Source organism: Tenrec ecaudatus, unplaced genomic scaffold (assembly GCF_050624435.1).
Source record: "Tenrec ecaudatus isolate mTenEca1 unplaced genomic scaffold, mTenEca1.hap1 Scaffold_60, whole genome shotgun sequence".
Classification (NCBI taxonomy): domain Eukaryota; kingdom Metazoa; phylum Chordata; class Mammalia; order Afrosoricida; family Tenrecidae; genus Tenrec; species Tenrec ecaudatus.
This window is the reverse complement of record NW_027459484.1, coordinates 184,449-212,370: the sequence shown is the minus strand read 5'-3', so window position 1 is coordinate 212,370 and position 27,922 is coordinate 184,449. Positions and strand designations below refer to the sequence as shown.

General features: G+C 43.1%; 1 long non-coding RNA gene across 2 annotated transcripts in view; it reads right to left on the bottom strand.

The window, feature by feature from the left end:
* The window catches only part of LOC142436753 (uncharacterized), a 65,368-nt gene extending 53,358 nt beyond the window's left edge, over positions 1-12,010 (bottom strand). Inside the window, exons 1-2 of one of the 2 annotated variants that reach the window (XR_012782097.1) lie at positions 11,837-12,010; positions 11,500-11,542 (exon numbers count right to left, since the gene is read on the bottom strand). This is a non-coding gene — a long non-coding RNA (uncharacterized LOC142436753). The remainder of the gene's footprint in view (positions 1-11,499; positions 11,543-11,836) is intronic. The other variant, XR_012782096.1, reaches the window with a different exon arrangement.
* Between the last annotated feature and the right edge of the window lie 15,912 nt (positions 12,011-27,922).

Sequence of the window (27,922 nt, the reverse complement as noted above, 5' to 3'; positions counted from 1 at the left end):
TCAGGGAATCAGTGCATCTCCTCCTGTCTTTCTGAAACACTCACCCAATCTCCCTCTGATGATAGGATGATTTCAAACTTAGCTTGTTTCGTTTTTCCCTTGAATTGTCTCAAATTTCCCATGTAATTGGTAATTCCTGCATCTAGGACAAATTCTGTTCAAATCATCGGCTTCATCAAAAACTTTATCCCTTGCTTTCAATAACCCTCCTGTATTCCCTCCTTCCTCGGGATAACAGTCCCTGCTGTGCAAAGGATCTCACTTTATTATCTTTGTATGTGTGTGTGTGTATATATATATATATATTTCCACACAACATACTACATGAACTTACCACCAGTAGCCCAATCCTAGATCAAGTCACCTCTCTCCATTCATCCAAATGGAGACTTTCTTCTTTGAGTTCATTCATTTTATTCATTCACAGCTCCTGTCTGTCCTTGTCCACCACAGGCTAATTTGAGAGTCAGTGTTTTTTTCTCCAAAGGCTGTTTAATTTAGCAGTTGTGCATATTGATACAAGAGTAGGAAAAGGGAGATAAGACACATTTTATGCTTAGTCTCAACATGCCTCCACAGACCTCACCTCCCTTCCTGCCCTATGTCCCCTTGTGCATGGGCTATAAGCATCCTATTCTGTACAGGGCACCCACAGGTTCCCTTCAAGTTCTGTCAGAATATCCTTCTCTAGAGACATGCCCAGGGACTGATTTTCTGTCAATCAGTACTGTGACTGCTGTAGTTATGATCACATATTTCTGAGTCAGGCACACACAGAGGGAAAGGCTATGGGAACCCAGACACATACACCCATACAGGGAGAGGGCGGGGCTCAGGGGTCACTCAAGCCCACAGATAACAGGGACCCTCAGGGGAGAAATGTAGAGGAGCCTAAGAAGGATTAGTTAAATTAGGTACCTATTTCCTCTACCTGCAGAGAAAATGTCTCTGCCACACACCTCCACATTCTTGTAGCTCAGTGTGTATATTCTTGTATGCACTTTGTCTGTTTTTTTGTATGTGCTAGTACACATGAACTACTCTGTGCCTTAATATGTTATACTATGTGACAGAACTTGTAGTCTGTTCTGCATTGATTCTATTATTATAATTCTAGTATATTTTAGTGTGTCTTTGTGGGTTTTTTTCTTAAGTAAATGCATGTATATTTATTAATCTGAGGGTATTGTATGAAGATTTGTTAGTTCTAGTATATGTGCTGATTTGTTCATAGTAGGCATGTGTATGTTAATATGACTGTTAAAACACAAATGTCATTATGTGAGTTTCCTGCTTGCGTGTGTTCAGTCCAACCCATGTGAGCTCTTCAAACTTTATGAGCTCACATCTCCTTGAATAAAATACTTTATTGAGTGTTAAGAAATTACTAAGCATGGGGGAATCCATTAGAGGCCCATAGTAATATGCACAGCAGAGTACGCTAATCCGTGAAACTTCTTTTTAAAGTGGACAATAAGAAACAGAAGGACATGAACAGCAAATCCTAGAGGTGAACTAGTCAATGCAGAGACATCCTTAACTAGGAAACAGGCCCAGAGGGATGTTTATTTTCTCCTCTCTGAAGCTCTTGTGTTTATGGATGGCAATGATAAAGCCTTTGTAAAAGAATGCACGCTACACTCAAAGGATGTCTAGTTGTAGGTACATGGGTGATGCCAAGAGCCAACGTGAATGCAGAAGTTTAAAGGTAAATGAGATGGATCAAGGAAAAGGATGACTTATCTTCCATCATCTTTGCCCAGAGAATGGGGTTCAAGCTCTCTAAATAAGGTTAACTGATGAAAAATAACACAAACTATTGGAGAGGGCTTACTCCTATTCCTTTCAAACAGCTAAAAGAACTCAAGGTTGCTTGTGCCCAATATGGCCCAACTGCCTCTTTTACTCAATCTTTATTAGATACACTTTCCTTCGAGGTGCTTCCCGCCGCAGAATGGAAACAATTGGCTTTTGAAAATGCAAATACTGCCTGCCAGGCAGCGCTGAGACCTTTTGGAAAAAAGGGCAACCTGTCCGATTATATCAGACTATGCTCAGACATTGAACCTTTCTTTACTCAGGGGCTTGCGATAGCAGCTGCTTTGTAAGGAAAAACAGTAAAGGAGGGTTAATGATACTATGGAACTTATGGGAGCCCTGCAGGCTGGGCTCCCTTCCCCCTCTGCTATTCCAGCCAATACATATAAGATCATTTTAGATTTAAAAGATTGTTTTTATACCACGCCCTTGGATCCAAAATATTGTAAGAGATTTGCCTTTAGTGTCCCTTCCACCAACTTCAAAGAGCCTATGAAGAGATATCATTGGCTTGTTTTGCCTGGAGGAATGGCCCCAACCCGCTATTAATATGGGGAGGAGGGCATGTTTGGGTTTTTACACAGGATGCTGATGGAGCATGGGGGCTGCCTGAATGGTTGGTGCAGTTTGCAAACCATGCAGATGGTAATTTGCCTCAGAGTGCTTCTGGGGACATGGCTCAGTGAGAAGTACTAGGCTTAAGTTTCTGATCCACCACTCTTACTTCCTGCTGTCTGGGAAGGTCTGGAAATCAAGATGTGGGTTAATGACTCACGCCCTCCCTGTACAAAGTGAAGGAAATGTTATTCCACCCACTCCACAGTCTTTTTCCTCATGTAGACTAGAGATTCAAAAGAATAATAAAACCATATTGTGGAGATCGTGTCTCACAGACAAGCCCATCAGGTATAACGTCACAAAAGAGAGATATATCATCGATTGGTCTGTTAACCAGGACAATACTAAAAAAAAAAACACTGCCAAATGGGAAAAGGGGCTGTCTGCAGGGCTTTGGTGGTCAGATTTGGGTTTTCCACAAACTCAGTGGTGGAAAATAGGGGCTGCTTAGGGGGACATGAAGCTTATGGGCCCTACCTCCAGACCACAGGGAAATGTTACTGCCTGCGTACCATCGCCTTATGTACTTTTGGCAGGGAATATTACTATAGATCATGATGACTCTAAGTTTAACAGGTCTTGTAATAACTGCAATTTGTCTAATTGTATTACCTGGTCCCCTGAAGGTATTGTCATCGCCATTTTATATCAACCTTCTTTTGTTATGCTGCCAGTGAATATTACTGGGCCTTGGTATTCAGAAAGAGGGTTACAGGTATTAGAAGAGACTGAAAAAGCATCAACCAGATTTAAGTGTTTTGTAGGTTTGCTTATAGCAAGTATTTTAGCTATATTAAGTTTAGTTGCTACTGCTACTACTGCAGCAATTGTACTTTCACAAATCTTACAAACTGCCCACTGTGGAAATGAATTATCCAAAGATGTGACTAATGTTTTGGGTACTCAAGAAGATATAGACAGGAAGTTAGAACAAAAAGTAAATGCTCTTTATGACATGGTCATGTATTTAGGAGACGAGGTGCAGGGGCTTAAGGCCAGGTCTAGTCTACAGTGCCATGCTGTACATACATGGATCTGTGTTACACCTAAATAGTACACTAACAGTCAGTATAGCTGGATTAAAGTGTAGAATCATCTTCAAGGTACTTGGCACAATGCTAATGAGTCTTTAGATTGATTACAACTCCATCAAGAAATATTAGCCATAAAAGATGCTAAGTCTCTTTATTTTGATGTCGACAAGGTTGCTGAGGATTGGCTCCAGCATTTTCAAGATTCTTTCCCTTCGTTAGGAAATCTCAGAGGCCTACCTCACATGCTTTTTCTCTAGTCACAGCGGGAGTGTGTGTATTGTTTATCTTATGCATACTCCCTATGATACTGCACAAGGTTATGGTTGAATTATTGGCTTTAGGAACAAAATTACAGGAAGTACACCTGCATACTTCACTCCCTCCCCAAACAGGAGTATAAGGCAGAGGCTGGTTAGTCAGACGGGTAAAATCGAGTCTGAGTATTCCAACCTAAGACAGGTCATAGTCTCCTGCAGACAGTGACTGATGACGGGTAAGGGCGATTTCAGGACTTCACAACCTAAGACAGACACAGTGATCTGCTGACGTTTTGAGTAAAGACGTCTTCAGTAAATAAAAAAGCGGGGGCTGTTGAAGGCCATTAAGACTCAGCTTTGAAACAGCTGATAACTCTCATGAACTATGTGTCAGTGTTTGCTGATTTCTTCTGTGACTTTACGTTTTGAACATACTGTTAAGAACAAGAACAACAAAAAAAAAAGAACAAGAAAGTATGCAAAGTCTGGGAAGATACGTTGTTTAATTTTCTCAGGGATGTCTGCCTTGGCAGAAGACAAAATTGCTATGTGTAGCAAATGTGCTTGCTTAACAATGAGATAATAAACCCCGGGTTGTTTCTGCATGGATAAAAGGAGTATGTAAAACAAACCCGAAGCTTCAGTATTCACTGTTGCCCTCCCAATACTTTTAATCTCTTCTTTTTACCCTAATAATCATTCCCCCTCTTTCAGGACGGTTTGACTCCTGAGCTGGCTCCGACAGCCCCTCCTTGATCAAAATTCTTAATCTAAAGCTTGAGTAAATTTTAACTCCTTCCAGAAAAAAAATTGGTTGGTGTATAGAAAAAAGACCAAACAAACAAATATCCTGAATACTGAAAGTATAACAGTCAAGAGATCAATCATTGCATTAGATAAATCTGCTGAACAATGCCTCTTTAGAGTATTGAAAGGAAAAGATATTACCTGGAGGACTGGTTTCACCTGACCAAAGCAGGCTATTGTCAATTGACTCTTGTGCATTTGAAAGATGAACAAAGGAAGGCTGAAGAAGAATGAATATATTAGAATTGTAGTTCTGGACAAGAATGTCCCACATACCATGGACATGCAAAGGACAAACAAGTCTGTTTTGGAAGATGTAATGTCAGAGTGCTACTTAGAGGCAAGGATGGTGAGAGTTCATATTATATACTTTGGACATATATCAGAAAAGATCATTCCTCGAAAAGGATATTTTGTTTGGTAAAGATGACGGGCAGTGAAAAACATGAATCCCACTACCAAATGGATTAACAAAGTGACTGCGACAAATGGTTCACCAAACCCGAAGAATTATATTCCTGCTCAAATTGCCTAATGCACAGAGAGGACCATAGGGCCATCCCAATCACAAGACACGGCATCCCTTAATGACCCACAGCGCTATGAGGGACAACACTGTGGCACACTGTGGGAAATGTGCTCGATCTGACTTCACCACACTGGGGCAAAACTCTAAGGGCATGCAACAGAGCAGCAAGAGGAGCAAAGCAATGAAGTGCCCGGGAAATACAAAAAAACAGACTGAGTGGCCAAGGCATGGTACCACATCAGACTCAACCAACAGTAAAATACTCCTAATGATCCACGAACAAACCTGGAATGATTCTTAAGTCTTTTTTTTTCCGGTGGTTGCTTCCTTTTTTGTTGTTGTTATTTTGCTCTGTCTTGTTTCTGTGCTTATTATTGTCTCTGCATGTCTGTCTAGATAAGATTGGCAGGATAAACACACCAGAGGAGACAACAATGGGGCTGATGGTTCTGGGGGGGGGGGATAAAGGAAACAGGGAAGTGGGGGAAAGGAAGTGGCTGTAAGCCTGGGGTCAAGGGCACAACAAGTGATCTAAAATCGACGTTGAGGAGAGTGTAGGATGCCTGGTAGGGCGTGATCAAGGGCAATGTAATGAGAGGAATTACTGAAAACTGATGAAGGCCAAACATGATAGTGGGACAAGAGGAAAGTAAAAGGAAATAGAGGAAAGAAGTAGGAGACAAAGGGCATTTATAGAGTTCTAAATACAGTCATTTACATATGTACACATATATATGACAAAAGGGTAACATATCTATGTAAATATATTTAAATTTTAAGTATAAAAGTAGCAGATAGACATTGGACCTCTACCCCAGTACTCTCTCAATGAAAGAAGACTTTGTTCTAATAACCTGGCATTCCATGATGCTCAGCTTCCTGACACAATCGATTAAGACAAAATGGTGCAGAAGCAAATATGGTGAAGAAAGTTGATGCTGCCTGGCTATCAAAAGATATAGCTTCTGGGGTCCTAAAGGCCATCAAACTGAGAAGCTACAAAGTCCACATGGAAGAAGCACACAAGCCTGTGTGATCATGAGGTGTCAATAGGATCAGGTATCTGGCATCAGAGACACAGAACAAAAAATCCTATCAATTTGAAAGAGGGGTAGTGTGGAGTGAGACCCAAAGTCTATCTGTAGGCAATTGGACACCCCCTTACAGAAGGGTGTGTTACACAGAAACAAAACCAGGACACTTGTGAATATATATAGATATGTGCATACATACATCTATTACATATACAATATATAATCATTATATATAAAACCATTATATATAATCATTATATATTATTATATATTCTATATAATGGATAGACATATAAAGCACAAAAGAATATAGCAGCTAATTTGTTCACACAGCTGTCCAGAGTGCTCAGTTCAACTCACTTCCGTGAAACATTTAATATACTGGAAGTCCTTCAACTCATGAGGGCCACTGGGTCCAAGGTCAAGGAAGCAGACAGGTGAGTCTTATGTACGGCAATGCAGGCAGTCTGGACACAGGCAGCAAACAAAGGGCAGATCATCAACAAAGAGCAAGAAGATAGGATCCAACAGTCCCAAGCTCAAGTGATGCATACATCAGCAACATGATGAAGCACTTCTCAAAGGAACCTCAAGCTCTAGCGACATGATCCACAGGTTGTTAGGCCAACACTTAGTGTAGCTCACAAGTTGTGGCAGAGAACTAGCAGGCGCACCCTGATCTGATGAGAAGAGTGCAAGAGAGAGAGAGGCACGGTTTGCCTAGCCATTTATCTCTTTGCCCTCCAATCAAACTGCAACATTATTTATACCATGTTCCTATGAGCCAGGTTGGCACAATAAACTAACCTATCAGAATGGGTCACAAGAATGAGCCAGTTAGGGTTCAGTATAACACCTATGAAACATACAACTTTTCTCTAGTTGTTTAGTGCTCCCCCCACCCCACAATCATGACCCCAAATCTACTGTACGAAACTGGCTAGACCAGAGAATGCACATGGGTACCGAAAAGAGCTAGAAACACAGGGAATCAAGGGCAGATAAACCCATCAGGACCAATAATCAGAGTGGCAATACCAGGAGAGTAAGGGGTAGGTGAGGGGTGAAAGGGGAAATGAACACAATGATCTACATATAACCCCTTCTCAGGGGGATGGACAACAGAAAAGTGGGTGAAGGGAGACATCAGACAGTATAAGACACGAAAAAGCAATAAAAAATTATAATTTATCAGGGCTTCATGAGGGAAGAATAAAATGAGCTGATACAGCGCTCAAGTAGAAAGAAAATGTTTTGAAAGTGATGATAGCAACATGTACAAATGTGTGTAACACAATTGATATATGCATGGATTGTAATACAAGCTGTACAAGCCCCTGATAAAATGAGTTAAAATAAATAAATTTTTTAAAAACATGCGTTCATCCTCAATTATGAGGATGGCACAGGAGAGTGCAATGTTTTGTTCTGTTGTGCAATGGGTCCCAGTGAGATGGCACTGACTCAATGACAGCTGATATGACAACAGCCTCAGAAACCACAAATATACACCCAGCGCAAACACAAAGACATTAGTGTGTTATGTTTACAAAAGATATTATTTCTCTCATGAAAAAAAGGGAAGAGGTTTCTTCAGTTAAAAAAAGTTGGAACAAACAAGGTGACAACAAAATCACTGAGGCATTTCCACCCCTCATTAGTCCATTCTTTTGGTGAGCTGAAGGCAGTTCTCTAAGGGCCTCACAGCATGCCAGGTGGCAGAGTACTTTCAGGAACATGGGCTCTAGTCTAAAACAACACACTCACTAAGTGGTGAGCAGCTATTTGTCTGTCTAGGAAACTGTAAATCATGCAGTCCTGTACACTGAGGGTTCAGCTGGAAGTTCAGAGGATCCAGCAGAGCAAGAGACTGACAATAATTACTCACTGGATTGCAGGATGCTTAGAAGGTCTATAATCAATTGAATCAAAATAAAATTTCTTGAGAAACTTCCAGCCTAACTGTAAGATAGATGAAAACTAAAAATTCTGGCAGCTAGAGTATTCACATAAGATTAATAAGCACTTTTTTACTGTTTTGTTGCTTAAGTTCAACTTATTGGGTTCCAACATAACAATAGTTTTTAGAGCACTTAGTAACATTTTCTATGAGACAAGAAATAACCTGATACCCATGTCAGATGACGATATTTTAAGAAAACTATAGACGAGTGTTGATAATGGATCTGAATGAAAAAGTTATTTTTAAAATAGGAAACTGAGTCAGACAATATATTAAAATAAGCATGCATCAAGATTAATTCTAATTCATCCCAGAATTGATTTAACACAAGAAAATGAACACTCAAATATGCCTAGTGATGGGGGAAAAGTCAATTATCTAAATTGACACAGAATGAATAATAAACAAAGTAAAAAGCTTTTCATGTTAAAAAAAAACAACTACAAATCTAACATGAAATAGGTAAAACTCAATATGCTAATATACATTCTTGTAAAAAAAACTTTGAAAATGTCACATGTAAGAGAAAGAGAAAAAAGTTCACCCCATCGCAGAATCAGGATAAACATACATATCCATTTTCACCACTCATATTAAAAATGATACTAGCTAGATTGATCAGAAAAAAAGAATTAATAAAAAGAAGAAAATGACTTCCAAAAAGAAGAAAAGAAAATTCCTTATTCATCATAAATTGAAGATGTCATGTAAAAAAGTTGCCAATTGAAGGCAAACAAGCGGCCATCTAGCTCGGAAACAACAAAGCCCACAGAGAAGTGCGCAACCTAAGCGAATACAAGGTGTTGAACGGACCAGGTGGCAGACACCAAGAACAAAAACCATCATTGTGTGATCACCTTCCTCTAATCTCTGGGGGATGGGCAATGGGAAGGTGGGTGAGGGGAGAGGCCTGGAAGTATAAGATAACATAATAATTTATAAACTATTAAGGGTTCATGGGGGAGGGGAGAGCGGGGAGGGAAGGGAAGGGATAAAAAGGAAAACGAGCTGATTCCAGGAACCCAAGTGGAAGGAGAATTTTGAGAATAACGAGGGCAACTAATGTATAAGGGTGCTTTACTCAATTGATATATTTATGCATTGTGATAAGGGTTGTATGAGCCCCAATAAAAAGATTTATTAAATTTTTTAAAAGTTGCCAAATAGGTCATAAATACTATATATAGGTAGTAAATGTTAAAATGTTCTAGGCAACATTTCAACACACAAAAATACTTGGTACTTAAATCCCTAATGATAAACTGCTAATCTCCAACTCCCAAACCATTAACCCTTACATATTAAGATGCTGACCATCTTTCAAACACACCTATACCCTTCTAAAACACAAGAGGAGGAGGAGGTGATGCTGTTTGCCAGAGAGCAGGGAGAGCCGGCCAGCCTGCCTGCAGGGCTAAAATGGGCAAAAGCAGTACTAGGAGATTTATATATGCAGTTAGCAGGTAGCACACATTTTGCCCTAACAAAACTACTGGTAAACATCCTTAGTTGTTATCAAAAAGGATACTACAAAAACGTGTATGGTACACACACATGCACTTATGTACACACCAAAATCACATAAATAATGAAATTGAAAATAGATTTTTGTGTGTGTGAAACATTTTGAAACAATGATAAGATCTACAAAAATAAAATGGGATCCAACTCAACTATTCAAGTTTGTGAGACAGGTGGGAAAGCCTGGGGACCCCAGGGTGGGAGAGTGCCGACAGCGGGCCAGGGATCCAAACGGCATGCTGACACACAAGTGCACAATGTGAGCATCTCCAACCCATTTTCCTAACAGGACCTCCTCATTGACCACCTAGGTAGTGTCGAGAAAAACAAGTCCCCACTCAGTGGCTGGCCTACACACCTTTTCCAGCATGTGGCTGCCCGGGGTTCAAGGCTAGGGGCGATCAGGGAGTGTGGAGGCAGCTCCAATCATTCCCTCTCACCTCCTTCCTCTCTCCTGTCCTCCCTCCTCTACTCCTGCCCCTCACCCCTCCACCCCCATCTTACAAGGAAGATTAGATCAAATCATCCGACATTGAAGGATTAAAAAGTGACATCACTATGAACACTTGGCCACCACAAGCCAGTTATCCCTGTGGTAACTTTTCCAACACTTCCTGCTGAAACCCCAACAGGTCAGAGGGATCTAGAGGTCCTTCTTTCATGGTCTAAATTCCTACTAAAAATCAAGATCCAGTGAGCTTCAACAATTTCTGCTCCAGGGGAGGTTTCTGTCCTCCCTCAGCTCGCCTTAGGACACCTACATTACCTTTACCAGGTGTACCGTCCCAGTCAAACAACCCACCTGACCCTGCTAAGTCCCTGCCTGCTCCAGGGAGGAGTCCCAAGGAGGCTGCAGCTAAGGCTCAAAGGGAGCACAGCAAGAAATGCCAATGCAGCGGCAAGGAGACCTACTGTGTGTTATGTGCACAAGATGCTCCAGTAGGTCCACTCAGACTCCAGTATCTCGTTCAGGGCCATGAGCGTTGTGCACTCGTTGATCAAAGACACCTTTGGGCACATCGCCGACCAGGCATCTCAACTGGCACATTCCAAACTACTCCACCATCACAGCCTGCGACATCCTGGTGACCATGAGCCTGCTGCTGCCTGGACAGCTGGCAGAGGCGCCTTGGCCAAGGGCCCCAGGGCCAACGCCCACTACACCAGCCCCAAATAAATTGTCCTTCAGCCTCACAACGTTCAAACGCCAAGGGCCCATTTCAGGGTCACTTCCAGTTTCATCCCCCAAATAGAGGTTGAACACCTTAACATTACCTTGTTTTTGGTTCCTTTGTTTCAGTTTGGTTTTTGATTCTTCTGTGCATAGTTTAGTTAGATTACTTTTGTGATGGAGAGCATCTTTCTTTCTTTTTAACATGTTTTGGGGCACTTAATCCACATATCCCACATAATCCCACAATTCAGCCATCTTAAGCATTCCACAATCATTACCACAATCGATTTCACATCGTCTATTTTCCCACTATGATTAAATCGCCTTTAAGCAGACTTATTAGTCACCTTCAGTTGTAGTGTTCAGTCCCCTCAATCCTTCATTCTTACTCCCCAAGTCCCCTCACCCTCCCCAACTCCGCCAGCGACCCACCCCGACCCCACCCAGGCATCCTTACAGACACTCGCATGTTATTTCATCTCTAGGCATCCACTCCTTTTGTGCTTCACAAACTGAACCCAACAGAAACAATAAAGAATAGAAAGGAAATGAAATGGGAATGATTTTAAAAACCTTAGTAATATATAGATAGAAATAAAAACAAAGAGTAAGAAGAAAGGGCGGCCACCAATATTTTAAAGCCAGGGAAGACGTTTCTGTCACGGACCAGCAAGAGATCTTGCGCCTAGAACAGACTCTGGTCGGGTCCAGAGAGAGGTCAGCAGAACAAGATCCCGGGCTCACCTTTGAGCTGAGGAGGCGCAAGGAGTCTCGGGAGGAGGCATCGCTGTGCGGAAGGAAACAAGGGAGGGGGGTTAGGAGACCCGCAAAGAGAGAATCAGGGAACCCCGAAGCCCCAAACCCCAGCCGGGATCCCCTTTCTCCAACAGGGACTCCCACCATGAACCACAACCAATCTGAAAGCAGGGAAATAGGACCGGCCTTGGGGACACCCGCCCACCTCTCACCAAGAGAAGCGCTGGCAGGGTTCCTGGGGGAGAGAAAGGGCGCTTGCACCCTAGTCAGCTGGAATAAAACAGCCTCCGCCCACATACATGTCCCGGAGCCCAGAGCCTCCCACCTGGGAGCGCCAGCAACAGGGTGCTCAGGCTGTGGACGCTTCTCTGGCACCGCAAGCAGAGCACCGACAGTGGAATCCTTGCAGTGAGTTGCAGTTCAGAATAAGACACCGCCACTTCAGGCCCTGTCTGGGCGTGACCCGGGGTGGGAGGAGCTGGCGGGGTCAGAGAGGGGTAGGGGTCTGCCTTCACTTCCTCTCAAGGCAGCTCTTTCCCCGCCCATTTCTGCTGAGATGCCAGCACAGGCGCCTGGTGAGGGGGTGGGCGGGGCCTGGCCGGCTTGGGGCGGGGCTCGGGGAGGAGCCAGAGAGGAGAGAGGCGGTCCACGCCAAAGGGTCCACACCTGTGGCTGAAACTCCAGCGGCAAAGACTCAGATAACAATGGCTGAGGCACCAGTAATTTGGCCGTTTGCAGAGGGAGTGCATGGGTGACATGGTTGAGATAGAACCATGTACGTTGGGTGTGGATGTGTATCCTCCTAACAAACTGGAAACACCCAACCCCCCAACTCTGCCAAAGTGTTAATGGGGCTGAAGCAAGAACTGAGGGTCCCTGCTTAACATATGAGTTCAAACAGTTACCGTACCATGGGCTCAGAAGATAAAGGGGGGCCTGGCCTCTATCACTTTCTGTTTATAAGGACAGGACTCCCTCATATGCAAATTATCTTTCAGGCACTAGGGTACAATTTCACCCTTGGGGTGGGAAAACTATCAGTTCTCTACAGACAGGGCTGTGGGTCTCTTGGGAAACAGAGCTGTGGTCTAAAGATGCTATTGCTGTGTGTTCTGCTGTGCCTGTGACAGTTCCCCAAGGTGAGAGATTCAGATATCCGACCTGGGTCTATGGAGATAGTTGTGACTGACATGGAATTTTCTTTTTTTAATTTGCAGGCGTCCTGTCCCAGGTGCAGCTTCAGGAGTCGGGTCCAGGACTGGTGAAGCCCTCCCAGAAGCTGTCCCTCACCTGCATTGTCTCTGGTTTCTCCATAACAAGCAGTGTTTACTGTTGGAGCTGGATCCGCCAGACCTCAGGGAAGGGGCTGCAGTGGATGGGGTGCATAGATTATGGTGGTAATACAGGTTATAACCCGTCCTTCCAAAGCCGACTCTCCATCACCAGAGACACATCGAAGAATCAGTTCTCCCGGCAGCTGAGCTCCGTGACCGCTGAGGACACGGCTACGTATTACTGTGCAAGGAGCACAGTGAGGGGAAGTCAGTGTGAGCCCAGACACAAACCTCCCCTGCAGGGAAGACACTGGGCAGCAGGGGGCGCAGAGAACCCAGCCTTAGACAGGCACAGATGGATGACAGGGAGGATTTCCTGTTGGAATTAGGGCTTTCTCACTTAACTCTTAGCCTCCCCTGGCACAGGTTTTCATTTTGCCATCTTTTTATCTATTTTACATTGGGATGCAAAGTTCAATGTCAGTAGTTTGAAATCACCAGCTCCTCCAAGCGAGAAAGATGAGGCTGTTTGCTCCTCCAAAAGATTAACAGTGTCTGACACCCTACGGAGCAGTTCTACTCTGTCCTAGAATCACTGTGATTCGGGATTCAACGGTGCCAATGGCTTATAGTTATCGAATTTCTGAATTTGCATCTTGTTTTGTTTATTTATGTCCATTAATTTGTTTTCTGTGTATTCTGCATTGTGTTTAATCATACTTCATATTATTATCAGGAATTGTTCTATTTTTAAAAATTGTTCTATTTTTTCCATCATCCTGGTCTCCACAAAACTTCATATATCATATTCTCATTTTAATTATATCATCCTTTTCTGTGACATCTTTTATATTATTTTAAAAATCTTTCTTAACATGTTAATGGTTTTCCTTTTAAATATATTTTTCCTGATTGTGCTTCAATTTACAAGGTTCTTTTATAAAAATAACCTTATTCTCCCTTCAAGTTGAATTACTCCCCTTCTTGTGTACTGCACACATATAACTGTTGATTTCTGTTAAACCAGTGTCGGAAGTCACTGACAAAAGCTCAGCTCACACACAGGCTCTGTGTGCAACAGTAGTTTGCTCACAGAGAAGAGACAGAGCCGGCTCACCATCAGAGTAGGCAGCAGTCCTCACAGCCAGTGGTTTCACTCTGTGGCCAGTGCAGGGAGGGAGGTTTGCAAGCATCCCTCCTTTGTGCTGCAGTTGAAGAACAGCAAACATAGAGAAATAAGGCTGTGCTGTGAGCTGAAATCTCCTTGAAGGCAGGGAGTAGGTGTTTTTTGTTGTTTCTTGCTGTATTCAATATCATGCATATGACAAGCAGTTTGCGTGTTCAGCATGAGCCACAGGGCGTGTTGCAGGACACCAGCTACTAAAGAGTGCTTTTGGATCCAGAATATCCTGAGAAAGGCAGTCAACTGACAAGATCCTCACATTCCAGTAGCCAGACTGACACATCCGAAGCACACCTAGGTCTGTTATGGATTCCGAGGAAGGGCTGCTGACTGCACTTGGACTGCCTGCTTCCTCAATTTAAATTCTTATTGGAGTTTATCTCATGTATTTTGTCATTGGGGGATAGCATTCTTGAATTTCAGCGATATGTTTTTCTTTTTGATGGTAGATGAAAGCCAGAATTGATTAACATAAAGAGACAGCAAGTAGAATAAGGGTTTCTGGGACTACAGTGGAGTGGTGGTGGTGGTGGAATAAAGGGAGATGGTGCCACTAGTTGAGAAAGGAAGATGATGTTTTCAAGCTAATTGGGGTAGCAGTTGTATAATACTGCTTGATGCACTTGAACTACGGATGGATATGACAACTGCATTTGCTCCCAATAAAACAGTTTTGGAGGAAAAGTGAGACAATAAATAAAATATTAAATAAAGAATATTTATTCCATTGCTAACACTTTTTATAAATTCAAATTTCTGGCTTATATCATAATCTCTTTTCTGATTGAATATTTTAGCTAGTCTTTTGAAATGTTGTACCAGCAACACTCTCCATCAGTTTCTAATTGTGAGTAAAAAATGAAAACTATGTCATATTCTAAGTTATTTTTATCATATATGTGCTACAAAATAATATTTTCAACATTCTTCTCATACATAATTCAATGGAGAGGTACATAGTTTATTGTGCCAACCTGGCCGATAAACTCTTATGGGGTCAATTGAAGGGCCGAGGGATAAATGGCTTGGTGAGCCTCGCCTTTCTAGTTCTAGGGTCACTTGTTTTCTGATGGTCAGACAAGGGTGCAGCTGGCAAGGCTCACTTCCTGCAAGAACATCCCTTAAGAGAAGCTGCATGGACCTACCCCCATGAAGCCCTGAGTGCTAGAACAGCTGAGGGGTGACCATGCCTGTGCTGAGATGCTTACACATTCTCTTACTTGGCTTTCTTCCTGCCATCGGCCTCATTGTGCATGTTTTGTGAGATGGAAGAAGACTTTGTGGATTGGTGTTGGGCATATGGGCTAATGTTGGAGTTGTGGGCTTGGGTACCACTGAGTTAGGATGTTTTCTTGATGTGCACTTAACCTTTATATAAAACTCTCTTATACATATGAGTTTCTGTGGATCATTTATCTAATGTACCCAGACTAACACAAATGGCATTAGATTATTATTGTGTTCAACAATTACCAACAGCTGCAAAATTCCCTCCCAAACGCATCACAGAAACCCATAAAAAGAATTCTCACTTGACAATTTCTTCCTTAACATGGAATAAATAACTCTATAACTCTCTTGCTTGAATTACTTTGAATAGAAATCTGCTTTAAGTATGGTTCCTATTTCTGTGGACAGAATGAACCCTAACCTCTGTTTAATACTTTGATTGTCTTTCAGGCAAATGTCTTTCTTGATTGATATTTTATTGTGGCATATATCTCATAACAATATCTATATAAATATCTACATGAATCGATCTCACTTCATTTCACTGCAACCAATTCAGAGTGTTCGCAACTTGTATCATTCTCTATGGCCCAAGCTTTTCACGGTGAGTGAGAGTCAGTGTGAGTCCAGACAGAAAACCAGTCTCAGGGAGAAAGCAGACTTGCATGGATGCTAAGGATCCACCAGCTCTGGACCAAGAGAAGATAGAAGTGAAGACAGGAGTCTGGGTAAGGACTGCAGTGCCTGGTCAGCTAGAACTGCTGTGCTGACCACTATGGTAGCTCTACTGCCCATGGCAGGAAACCTGCAGAGACAACTCCAGGTAATACTCCTGACCAAGAGTCTGAAAGCTCAGTACCAGAAAAGAATGTTGCTGAGGTACCCACAGTTGTGGAAGACAGTGTAAGTCCAGGAAACGCCTCTCGCTGTTAGCAGGCGCCTCTCAAAATACACTGAGCCCAATGCCCACCCTCGGTAATAACTCATGAGAGGATAAATGCACTTTTTCTTATTTCTGTGGTTTCTTTTAACCACACAATAACCATATTGTTAGGAAACCTTTTATTCCAACTCTAAATCTAGAAGATAGGGTTAAAGTATTTTTACTCCTTTCTAAATATTCTGAAATATCATAGGGCCAAGGAGCTTTATGGATGACATACTCTAGTTTCCCTATGTGTTCAGATGTATGGAAAGATTCAGGTAGGCCTGGTCTTGTTACCTAAATATCGTGAGGATAGAGATTGTCTTTAATTTCAATAGAACATCTGGGTATTTTGATGGAAATGACATAAAGCTACATTAAACATGAAATCTGCACAGATGTTTGTATGATTGCTAGAGTGAAGACCTCAGGGAGAAGACTGTATTCTCCCATGGCTGTCAGGGTAGCCAGCGCCTCACAAATCATCCCAGGTCTGGTAGGCACAATTGTACAGTGATAATAATTAAAGATTATAGTAAACTCATAGAGAATTACAGGCGATAGAAGAAAGAGTAAAATGATGGAATCAGACAAATTTCATGTTAGCATGCTCACCGTAGCCCCGCTCGGTGATTCCCATAGAGATGGGAGACCTGAGGGCAGGAGAGTGAGGGGAAGGAGAACAAGGGGAGAGGGGACACGGAAGCGAGGACCGCAGAGGAGAGCACCACGGGAGAGAGATTCTTTATTTCTAACCAAGATTTATATACCTTTGAGGGTGTGCAAGCCCCCTAATTTCAGGTAAAGACACACATCACAGGGAGGGGTCATACTATAGGTAATACAGTAATGAGAGGATGAAAATCTAGGGGTATACAGGCAATAGGAAGGGGAGGGATTGGGGTATACCTGTGCCAAGATGGACGGATCTCAGATTCAGGATGGCAGCCTAACTTTGGATGTCACTGAGCAGGTTTGACCACTTCTCTGGCTCTCCATGGAAACAATTACCTCCCACAATACGCTGACAAATAGCCTCTAATGTTTGGCATATTTTTAGGGAAGACAAAGCTGGGGAAAAGTCTTTTTAGATTACACACTTGGACACCACCATTCTGCCCTTTCCACCTTTTTACATACAACCGCACCTCCCACATGCAAATAACTAATATGCATTCAGATGAAACCACAGCATACATGTACTTAAAGTCATATGCCTTCTCACCCTGGAGAGCATTCCTTTATCATGAATCTCAGCCACATGAACATGAATTGTGTATGGCTTTTCTTGTTTCTGGTGGCAACTCTGGGAGGTGAGTGCTTCAGAGATTCGTACATGAAGTCTGAGATTACAGCATTTGAGCACACGACTCACTGTGTTTGTCTTTATACCCAGGTATCCTGGCCAAGGTGCAATTATGAGTCAGGTCTTGGACTGGTGAAGCCCTCACAGACCCTGTCTCTCACCTGTACTGTCTCTGGATTCTCTTTAACCAGCTATGGTGTGTACTGGATCTGCCAGGCCCCAGGAAAAGGACTGGAGTGAGTTGGTGATATACGGGGTGATGGGAGCACAGACTATAATCCAGCTCTCCAGGCCCAAGTCAGCATCACCTGGGCACCTCCAAGAGCCAAGTTTATTTAAAACTGAGCTCTGTGAATCCTGAGGACACAGCCGTGTATTACTGTGCTAGAGACACAGTGATGGGAAGTCAGTGTGAGCCCAGACACAAACCTTAGTACATCAGGTCATGGTTTAAGCAGATGCAAGAGACTTAGGTCAGTGATGCTTTCCTCTCAGACGCTGTGGTTCCCTCGCCTTGTCAGCACCTCTCTAGGGACCATTGTGCAGAGTGTGATTCTAGGGAATCTCCAGGCATCTGACCATACTTCTTTTTATAGGGATGGCCTTTATTTACCATCTACCCAAAGGCAGACTTCACAACAATATGTACTCAGATCTCAGTTTACAATTCAGGACACTAACTAGTGCCATTTGTTGTCAAGTTAAAAATATTAAAAGAAAACCAAACCCAAACCCACTGCCATTATTTCAATGCCAATTTATAGTGAGTTTCTGATTTTTACTGATGTAGAATCCCCTGTCTTTCTTCCATGGAGTGGCTAGTAGTTGCAAACTGGTGAATGCAAATCTTAGCACAATGCATAACCACTATGCCACCAAAACTCCTTATAAAAATATTAATGCAGTATAAAATTCTTATGTGAGCCTCAAATTTTCTCCAATCCATCAGCTGCATGTCCAATATTTTCCTTCCAGTGAATACTCACAAATATATGTTTATGTAATAATTTTAACTTACAATAACCTGCATAATATTTTGTTAGGGATCTTTAAGTTGGCTTAAGTTCACAGTGATCACATGAACAACAGTGAGGTGGTTAGTTTATTGTGCAATGTAGCGGATAAACACGTGGTGTTAATTGAAGGGCAGAGTGCTAAATGGCTCGGTGAGCCTCATCTTTCTAGTTCTCGGGTCTCTTGTTTTCTGATGGTTGGACCAAGGTGCAGCTGCCTTAGCCAGTTCCCTGCTTCAGCTGGCAAGGGTTACTTCCTGCAAGACATCCCTGAGAAGAAGCCACATGAACCCACCCCAATGCACCCTAGATACTGGAGCAGCCATGTTGAGACCTCTGCCAGAGCTGAGATGCTTACACATTAATTGACTCAGCTTTCCTCCTGCAGTCGGTGTCAATACATGTATTTTTGAGATGGAAATGGACTTTGTGGATTGGTGTTGAACGTATGGGCTAATGTTGGACTTGTGGGCCTGGGCAGCACCGGTTGGGGATGTTTTCTTGATGTGCACTTGCCTTTATATAAAACTCTCTTATACATATGAGTTTCGTTGGATTTGTTTCTCTAAAGTACCCAGACTAATACAAACAGGATGAAATACTGCCCGAAAGTGCGCCATCCTTACAATCATCCCTCTCTTTGGACTCATCATTGCAGCCTTAGGACAATCAGTCCCATTGAAAGTCTCTCACATTTTCATTGACATTCTACTTTATCAAGTACAAGATCATTCTCTGGGTTCTGGTTCTCCTTAATGTCATGCCCAAATAAGTGAGTTACAATCTTATTTGAATGATTACAAGAATTAAACAAGATGTGTTTACTCCAAGACAGACCTGCTTGTCCTTCAGGCAGCCCATGACAGATTTAATATTATTCTGTAACACCATGTGCTATTCTGGGTATACTAGAGAAACAAATCCAGGGAGAAACTCACATGTGTGTAAGAAAGAGTTTTATATCAAAGAGTATTTGTATATTAAGAAAACATCCCAGCTTAGATCAAGTCCATAAGTCCAATATTAGCCCCTATGTCTGATATCAGTCTATAAATTCTTCTTCAGATTCATGAAACACATGCAATGATGTAGATCACAGGCCGGTGGGTGGAAAGTCTTGTGGTTCTTATGGTGATGGAAGCATCTCAGCACTGTCATGGGTCTGCACATGGCCCCTCCAGTTCCAGGGCTCTAGCTGCATCAGTGTAGCTCCATGTGGCTTTGTAAACAGGAATGTCTCAACAAGAAGAGATGCTATCTGGGTCTGGCTTCCAGGGAGATATTCATCTCCTTTGCACCTACAAATGAAGTCATCAAGCTGAGATCTCATTGACAGGCTAGACTCCATCCCTTCCCAAGTTGACAAGAGATGATGAAACTGCCACAACATAACCCAAATGCATCAATTCCTTGATATGTCTTATGGGGTATTTGGCCATTACAGGAGTCACTCTTAGTTTTCACAATTCTGGGAGGTGTTTCTGGCACTGAAGACGGTGCCCAGGGTTACTACTAAAATCACACAATGCATTGGACAGAATCCCATATTAAACACTCAAGGAACAAATAATAGTAATAGTATTGACCTAGAAGAACTCTACATAATGTCTTAAGACCAGTCAACATACACATAAATATTCACCTGTAGGAAGTAAAAGTAGATACATGTAAATTATATGTAGTAGAACCTGGACCACAAAACTATGTGGGCATGATTAAATGCTCAACTTCTAGCCAAAAGGTTGGCAGTTCAAAACCACATGGTGACTCAGTTGGTTAAAGACCTGATAAGGTTATCCCATCATTATTACAGAAAAGAAAATCCTTTCAGAGAGTTCTCTTTCATGTAGGGTCACTAAGAGTCTTTATGTTCCTGCACCCAAACAACCTTGGATGCTTAATGTTCTATAAATACGAAGACAAGACTTTTGCAACCAATATTTAACCAAGGCAAAATGAAATTCCACATAAGAACAATTATAAAGAGTGTAGTCTGTTACATATTTCCTTTTGCTATGGAAAATAAAACATATATCCTTTCCCCAGCACTGTCATTCAACTTTGGAAGAATATTGTGTCTTTTCATTTAATTTTGATGATGTTAAGTGCCACAGAATCAATTTCAAATCTCAGTGATTCAACGCAAAACAGAACTGAATAATGCCTAGTTCAGCACCATTATCACAATAAATATGTTTGAGCCCATTGTTACAGCCACTGTGTCAGTCCATCACCTTCTTCTTTACTGATCCCCTTTATCATTGATGATGTCTTTCTCAATGGACTGGTGTCATGATAACATGTTCAAGTACATGGAACTAAGTCTCACCATCCTTCATTCTAAGGAACTCCCAGGCTATGTTTCCCTCACAAGAGATCTGCTTGTTATATTGATAGCCCAGTCCATGGTACTTTCAACATTCTTTTCCAAAAGGTAAGTGAATGGCCATAAATTTGGTTATGGACCCCCTTATTCATAGTCCAGGGCTCATATTCATATAATAATATTGAAAGTATCACCACTTGGCTTCTCAAAGTGACATTTAAAAAGCCCTTAATATGGGCTTCTTAGTATAAAGATATACAGAGATGTGGTGATGTAATGGGATAAGTATTGGGTTGCTCACCACAAACCAGCCAACCATTCCTCCTAAGTAAGATGAGGTTGTCTTTTCCTGTTATTATTTACAGTCAGAGAATTTCTATGAGCAGCTTTAATCAATCTTATAAGGTTCCCATGAATCAGGACAGGTGCACTCGCAGTGGGTTTAGTTTTTGAGGAAGAGATCATTCATTTCCTAGCTCAGTTGCGTGGTTTACTGATTTTCCCTCAGTGCAGAAGAATGTCTGGCGTGTTCATAGCTCTCAGAACTCAAATGAATAAATTAATGCACACACTAGTGGATGCATTTTTTCAAATCAAACAATACAAGGTACACTGGAACTCGGATAATTTTATGATTGCAAATATTAGGATCTGGGAGGGTATAAATTCAGTGTATGCCTGTGGGCCACCCCACTCTCATTGCTTACATATCACTGCCATACAACGTGCTTCAAGAACCAGCTCTGGAGAAGCTTCCATGTGGAGCTGTGAGCCCTGTCAATTAGCACACTCTTAATAGTCATCCTCTGACCCCCTGATAACAGCCAGTAACACTCATAAGCAAAAGCCTGGTGTGGTTTATTATTTAAATGATATGAACACCCACCCCACCCTCAAGATTCCCCTCTGGAACCAGCAGAATTCCAGAGCCTGCTGTACCAGGGAGACTCTGATACAGAAAGGTCTGCTTGCATTCTTTTTCTCATTTTGATGGTACTGTGTCTCCCATCGTGTCAGTGGCAGGGAGATACAGTAGGTCACAGCAGTTTTAATGACAGGTGGGATATTTAATACTTGTTTTGTAAGTCTCCTTGTGTCCCGTCCAAAGTGAAGCTGCAGGAGTCAGACCATGAGGTGGTGAGGGCATCACAGACCCTCACGCACACTTGCACCATCACTGGGGACTCAGGCTCCAGAACCAGCGCTATTTGGGAGCAGATCAGGCAGCCCTGGGAGAGGCCCTGGGTGGATAGGAAGGAGCTTCTACAGGTAAGAGTGGTTTAGCGAATAAACACCATCCTTCAGAGATCATCTATTCATCAACCCAGACACATCCAAGAACCAGTTCTCCCTGCACCTGAGCACTGTGGCCGTGGAGGACCCGGCTGCGTATGACTGTGCAAGAAGACACAGTGAGGGAAAGTTAATGTGAGTTCCCATATAAACCACCCTGCAGCACAGGGTTGGGGTTGAACTGAAGGGAATTCAGGGTAATGGGTGTGCTCAGGCCCAAAAAGCACAGGCCCAGGATCCAGGAGTAGGTGCAAGTGAGAGCACAAATAGGATGGTCTGCTGTGGTTTTTAGTTTATTTTGTTCAAACAAAATTTGGATTTTAGCAACAGATTTAGTAGGAATTCCAGTAGGAACCATTCTATTTTCTCTTAATGTAAAAGAAAACGAAGATGAAGCAGAAGTAGTAGAATTAGTAGAACAACAACGAGAAAGGGATTGCTGTAAAGCTTTAGAAAGGAAATAGTAGCATAAGGTAAAACGTTGTGGAAAGGGAAAACAAATATATTCCATGAAATAAGTGCTAAAAAGTGGTCAGGTGGAAAGCTGGAAAAACCAGGGGTAGAGAGTAGGGTTAGCCTCATTGGAGTTCACAATGACTGCTCTTCACTATAGTTTGCTGGGTCATTCAAGCCTGTGTCCTCAGGTTTCAATCCATTAATTTGCAAGGGGAAACTGTTTTCAAATCTCTCTTGAGTCGTTCATCTGCCTTTCCTTTATGAAGCATATTATGATTTGTGACCATTGGACTTATGTAGAAATAAATTCTTTTCAGCCTCTTCCCTAAAAACTGGTTGATTTATATTTAGAAAAATCAAATCAAGTGAGTCCATTCTGGGAGCTGTTTCCAGAGGAGAGTACCTTAGGAATTCAGACATGAGAGTGGGGAGATGCTCCTCTTGAACACATGGCTAACTGTGATTGTCCTTGTTACCTTGGGTCTATCTCAGGTGCAACGCTAGAGGCTGGACCCCAAACATACAATTCACATCTGTCCAGTCACTTAAGACTGATATAAACCCTATAGAGCACTGGTTCTCAACTTGGAGGGTCGATACCCCTTTGAAGGTCGAACTACTCAAGGTAATTAGTTTATTGTGCCTACCTGGCCGATAAACACATGTGGGATTGTTTGAAGGGCCGAGGGATAAATGACTCGGTGAGCCTTGCCTTTCTAGTTCCCAGGTCTCTTGCGTTGTGATGGTCGGACCAGGGTGCAGCGGCCTTGGCCAGTTCTCTGCTTAAGCTGACAAGGTTCACTTCCTGCAAGACATCCCCAAGGAGAAGTCGCATGGACCTACCCCAATACAGCCCTGGAGCAGCCGTGGCAGACCCCTTCCAGCACTGAGATGTTTACATGTTCTCTGATTTGGCTTTCCTCCAGTCATTGTGTGTATTTTGTGAGGTGGAGGAGGACTTAATGGATTGGTGTCAGACATGAGGGTTAATCTTGGACTTGTGGGCTTGGGTACCACTGGGTTGGTATATTTTCTCGATGTGTACTTAACCTTTATATAAAACTCTCTCTGATACACGAGTTTCTTTGGATTTGTTTCTCTAAAATACCCAGACAAACACCGTTTTGCAGGGATCGCCTAAGACCATCAGAAAACACATATTTCTGATGGTCTTAGGAACCAAGACACCAATCCTCTATCTGTCTCCAGGCAGATCCTCCCACATGCAAAAAACACCCACATATGAGTAACTGGCGTAATGATATCATAACTCCAACCCAATCACATACACCCCGTACAAATGCAAGTGTGTGTGACAGGGTTAGTGCCATAATGTGCTTTTGCTTACCAGTAACACATGTGTAGAGAGCAGCTACTTTGTAGAGAGCAGCTGCTGTGTTGAAAGTATCTAGTCTGTTAAAAGCAGCTACTGGGTTGGAAGCAGCAATACTGGAAGTAAAACAACACTTCATGAATTATAATTACAGGGTAAATGTAAAATCATGTACTGTGAAATCAACTACTGCAAAAATATGTAAACATCTGAACCATGGGAACTTAATTTGGACGCTGAATTGGAAACTCACAAGGGCAGTTCTACCCTGTCCTATAAGCATCCCTCTGAGTCCATATTGACTCGATCGCAGTGATTGATTTTTTTGTTTGCTTGTTTTATTTTTTTGACAATTCATGATTTATCCATGGGGGCAGAAAACCTCACATGAAAGCAGGTGTAGTAGTTACATAATTTCATATTCACCTGATAAATTAGTCTAGGGGTGAAGGTTAGCCTGTCATTCATGTCACAGCTCCATGATGCTTCCTGGTGGGCTTGACCTTCTCATGAGAATTCTGGGAACTTCCACTCTTTCTCCCTGGAAGTTGGCCAACTTCTTTCTCTCTGCTTCACCTTCACACTGTTCAGAGAGCCAAAAGAGCCACATAGAGACCTGAGCCAGCATTAAGAAAGTCTACCGCCATTGGATACACAAGAATTTTCAGCCACCGACCTGTGATCCTTCTGCATTCAGCATCATTGCATGTGGTGCATGAGTCTGAAGAGGAATATATGGACTAGTATTGGAGTAATGGGCTAATATCAGACTTATGGACTTGGTCTGGACTGGGCTGAGATGTTTTCTTGATATCCAATTACACTTTGATATAAAGCTCTTTCGTATACATTATGAGTGTCCCTGGATTTGTTTCTCTAGCCTACCCAGTCGAACAGGGCAGGTATTTCAAGAGAAGTCCCCTTTTCTTTGCAAAATCTAGTCTCTGTTTCCCAAGATTTAAGGATATGGCGAGTCCATCAGAACTGGCAACATAAATCGGTTTAATTCAATAAATATTTGCTGATAAGTGACTTTTTTTTTGATTCCTTATAAAGTTAGGCGACAGTTTTCCATCGTCTGTGGAATGATCTCACCAAATTGGGAAATGTAACAATATTGAAATTCTTGTATCTCCATTTTCAGCCAGCAACTTTGGAATCTGACTAGAACTTTCATAATGAAATTATCTAGTATAACAGCCATAAAAGAAGCATAGTCTTTATGGATGCAAATTAATAGGGACATGCTTCACTTTGATCTGTCCCATAAGCACTTGTTGTGAGAGACCCAACAGACAAGAGTTACTTGGAGGAATTAAATTTAAATTCCAGACCTCGCAATTTGGAAGAGTCTCTACAAATATTCTGCCCATGCACTTGAAACCATTGGATTGATAGAACCTCTGGTGAGTGATAAATTAAATTAGCAGAGTGGGGAAATCATGATATGCATAATTGAATCGAACTGTCATGTTTAACTGCCCCAATAGCATTCAAGCAAAATAAAACAAGATAAAAGCACAAACTCCAACTCTAAGGACAGTCAAGTTTAACAACTCCCCTCCCCCTTCTCCCATCACGTTTTAGTGCTCCCGCTTGTTTTATATTTAAATTTTGTTACTCTGACATAAAATTTACCTAGAGCATTTGATGCCAGCTACTTCTTTTTTCCTAAAGGCAGTCTTCATACATGACAATGCTTTGGGGAGCAGAATGGCCCTTCACCTCAAAGGTCATTAGTTTCGGTTCTTGCGTCAGCACCATTAACACCGTGGCAGGGTTGAATGGCTGGATGGTTCATGTTAGTGAGGAGGATGCCCCATCTGGGGAATCTGATCACAAGCTTACACAGTCCACGTACGTTGTACATCGTTTTATGTCTCCCATGCACACTCTCGGTGCTGGGAGAAAGTACCGTTTCTGCCCTCAGGTGACTTGGCCATCATTATCAAAGTCTGAGGGCCCATTGTTGCGGGAGGACTATCACTGGCTCCTCCCTGCGCCGCCCCAGGCCCCGCCTCTGGCCCCGCCCCCAGCCTAAACAGCACTCTGGTTCTTCCCTTCCCCAGACACCTGGGTGTGTGCATCCAAGCCAATGGTCCGGTCCAGAACCGCCTCAAAGGTGAAGTGAAGGCAGAGACCAACCCCGCCGGCTCCTCCTAACCCGGGTGCTCAGAGATGGGGTGGAAGTGGCGATGTCCCAGCCGGAAGTGTGGCTTATTGGGCGCGTCCTAGCGTCCTACTTACTGTGCGCTGCATGTGGTGCGAGAGAACCTCCTGGTACCTTAGCTCTGCGTAGTAGCCAGCGCTCCCAGGTGAGGGGCGCTCTTTCCCAAGCATGTGCGTGTGGGCAGCAGCCAGTTTGGGGTACCCTGGTGCACACAGAAGTCCTGCTGGGGTGTAAGCGACCTTTCTCTTCTCACCTTCCCCAGGGGACGCTCCTCTCCTGGTGAGAGGTGAGCTGGTGTCCCATCCCCCAACTTTTGGATTGGTTGGGGTTCTTGGTGGAAATCCCTGTTGGAGAAAGGTAATCCCAGGCTGGGGGTATTGTCTTCGAGGTTCCCAGGTTCGTTGCCTTGTGGGTTTCTGCTCACCCCCCTTTTCATTGTTTCCATACATCGATACCTTCTCCCAGAGACTCCTTGCACCTCATCAGCTCAACGGTGAGCCCTGGGGTCTGTTGTTTCTCTCGCTACGAAGAAGAGCACGCGTCTCCAGAAGCTAGTGGCTGCAGCTGGTGCGCAAAACATTAGGGCTTCCTCCGGAGGTTTGCTAAGACTTGTCACCTGTGCGGTACCTTCTTCTGAAGCAGGGCCGGGGGAGAACCCAAGGTCCAGTTCTAGAAACTCCCTGGCTCTTAGTGCCAGCTGTTGTGTGGCCGCAGGGAGCCTCAGCCTTGTGGGTGTAGAAGTGGTATTCCAGTGCAGCCACCATGCACTGAAACTGATTGGCATTCCCAGGTTGCTGGGCTAAGCCCTTCCAGGACTGGGGCCTCAAGGAGATGGCCCAGTTCGGTGGCTCTTAGTGAACACCTTGGCAGCTGGCAGGAGAAGAAGAGACACACCCTGCCCTAGAAAGATTGGGTTCAGTGACCTGGAACTCAGTCAAAGGGAGACCCAGTATTTTGGGGAAAAGCTTATAGGTCTCTAGAAGGGCCAGAACCCTTCTAGGGTTCGTTGGAAGCCTTTACTAAGGAAAGCATAGGTTTCTTATGTTTACAAAGCTTCCTCCATATATCTTGCCACCCAGCTGTGTTGTCAGTCTGTGGAAGCTGGCAGCCAGTCCATTGGAGTTATCCAGACCACCCACAAAGATGTGGGGGAACCCTCCTATCAAAAAGAGTACAGATATCCCAAAGACTTACACACTCAAATTGAGCCTGGATTGGATTGGGCTCCTTCTACCCTCCTGCTGCTCTGGCCTCTTTTGCTCTCACCTCTTCTCTCTACCTGTAAGGCTGGCTCTCCCTCCCACTTAGATTCGTTCTGCAGCAGACATTAGAGCTGTTTAACCCCTTCCTCACCAATTCTACTGTAGTTTGTTCATGTTCTCTTATGTAATAGTGGGTCTCATGGATTTTACACATTTTAATTTAGCTAATCCTCTGGCTTTAGACGAAGGGCCAGCTCTAACCTTTCTTACCTAACTATTCTAAACCCCTATGATTTCCTGTTCCCTACAAACCACACCTCCCTCAATAAATCTATAAATTAAAGGTCTCACTCTGTCTCTTATCTCTGTAAAACCTGAGATATGGTGGCCTGCACGGGGAAGGTGGGGGGCTGTCGAGGCTAGGACTGGAGTGGCACTTTCCTTTCCCTAGCCTCTAAAGTTCCTAGCAGCCTTCCTGGACCCCCTTCAAGCCAGTGAGCCTAACAGAGGGATCTCCACATCTTCAGCTAAAGACCCTCTGACAACACATTGGTGAGTGTTAAATCCAAAGCTCCCTACTTCAAGGTCATCTGCTCATTTTCTCTTGGCCTTTCTGAAAATGTCCACGTACCAGAAAGCTTTGCTCAGTCAGATTGTCTTCCCAGCCCTGGGGGCTTAGGTGGTAATTACCCAGTGTAAG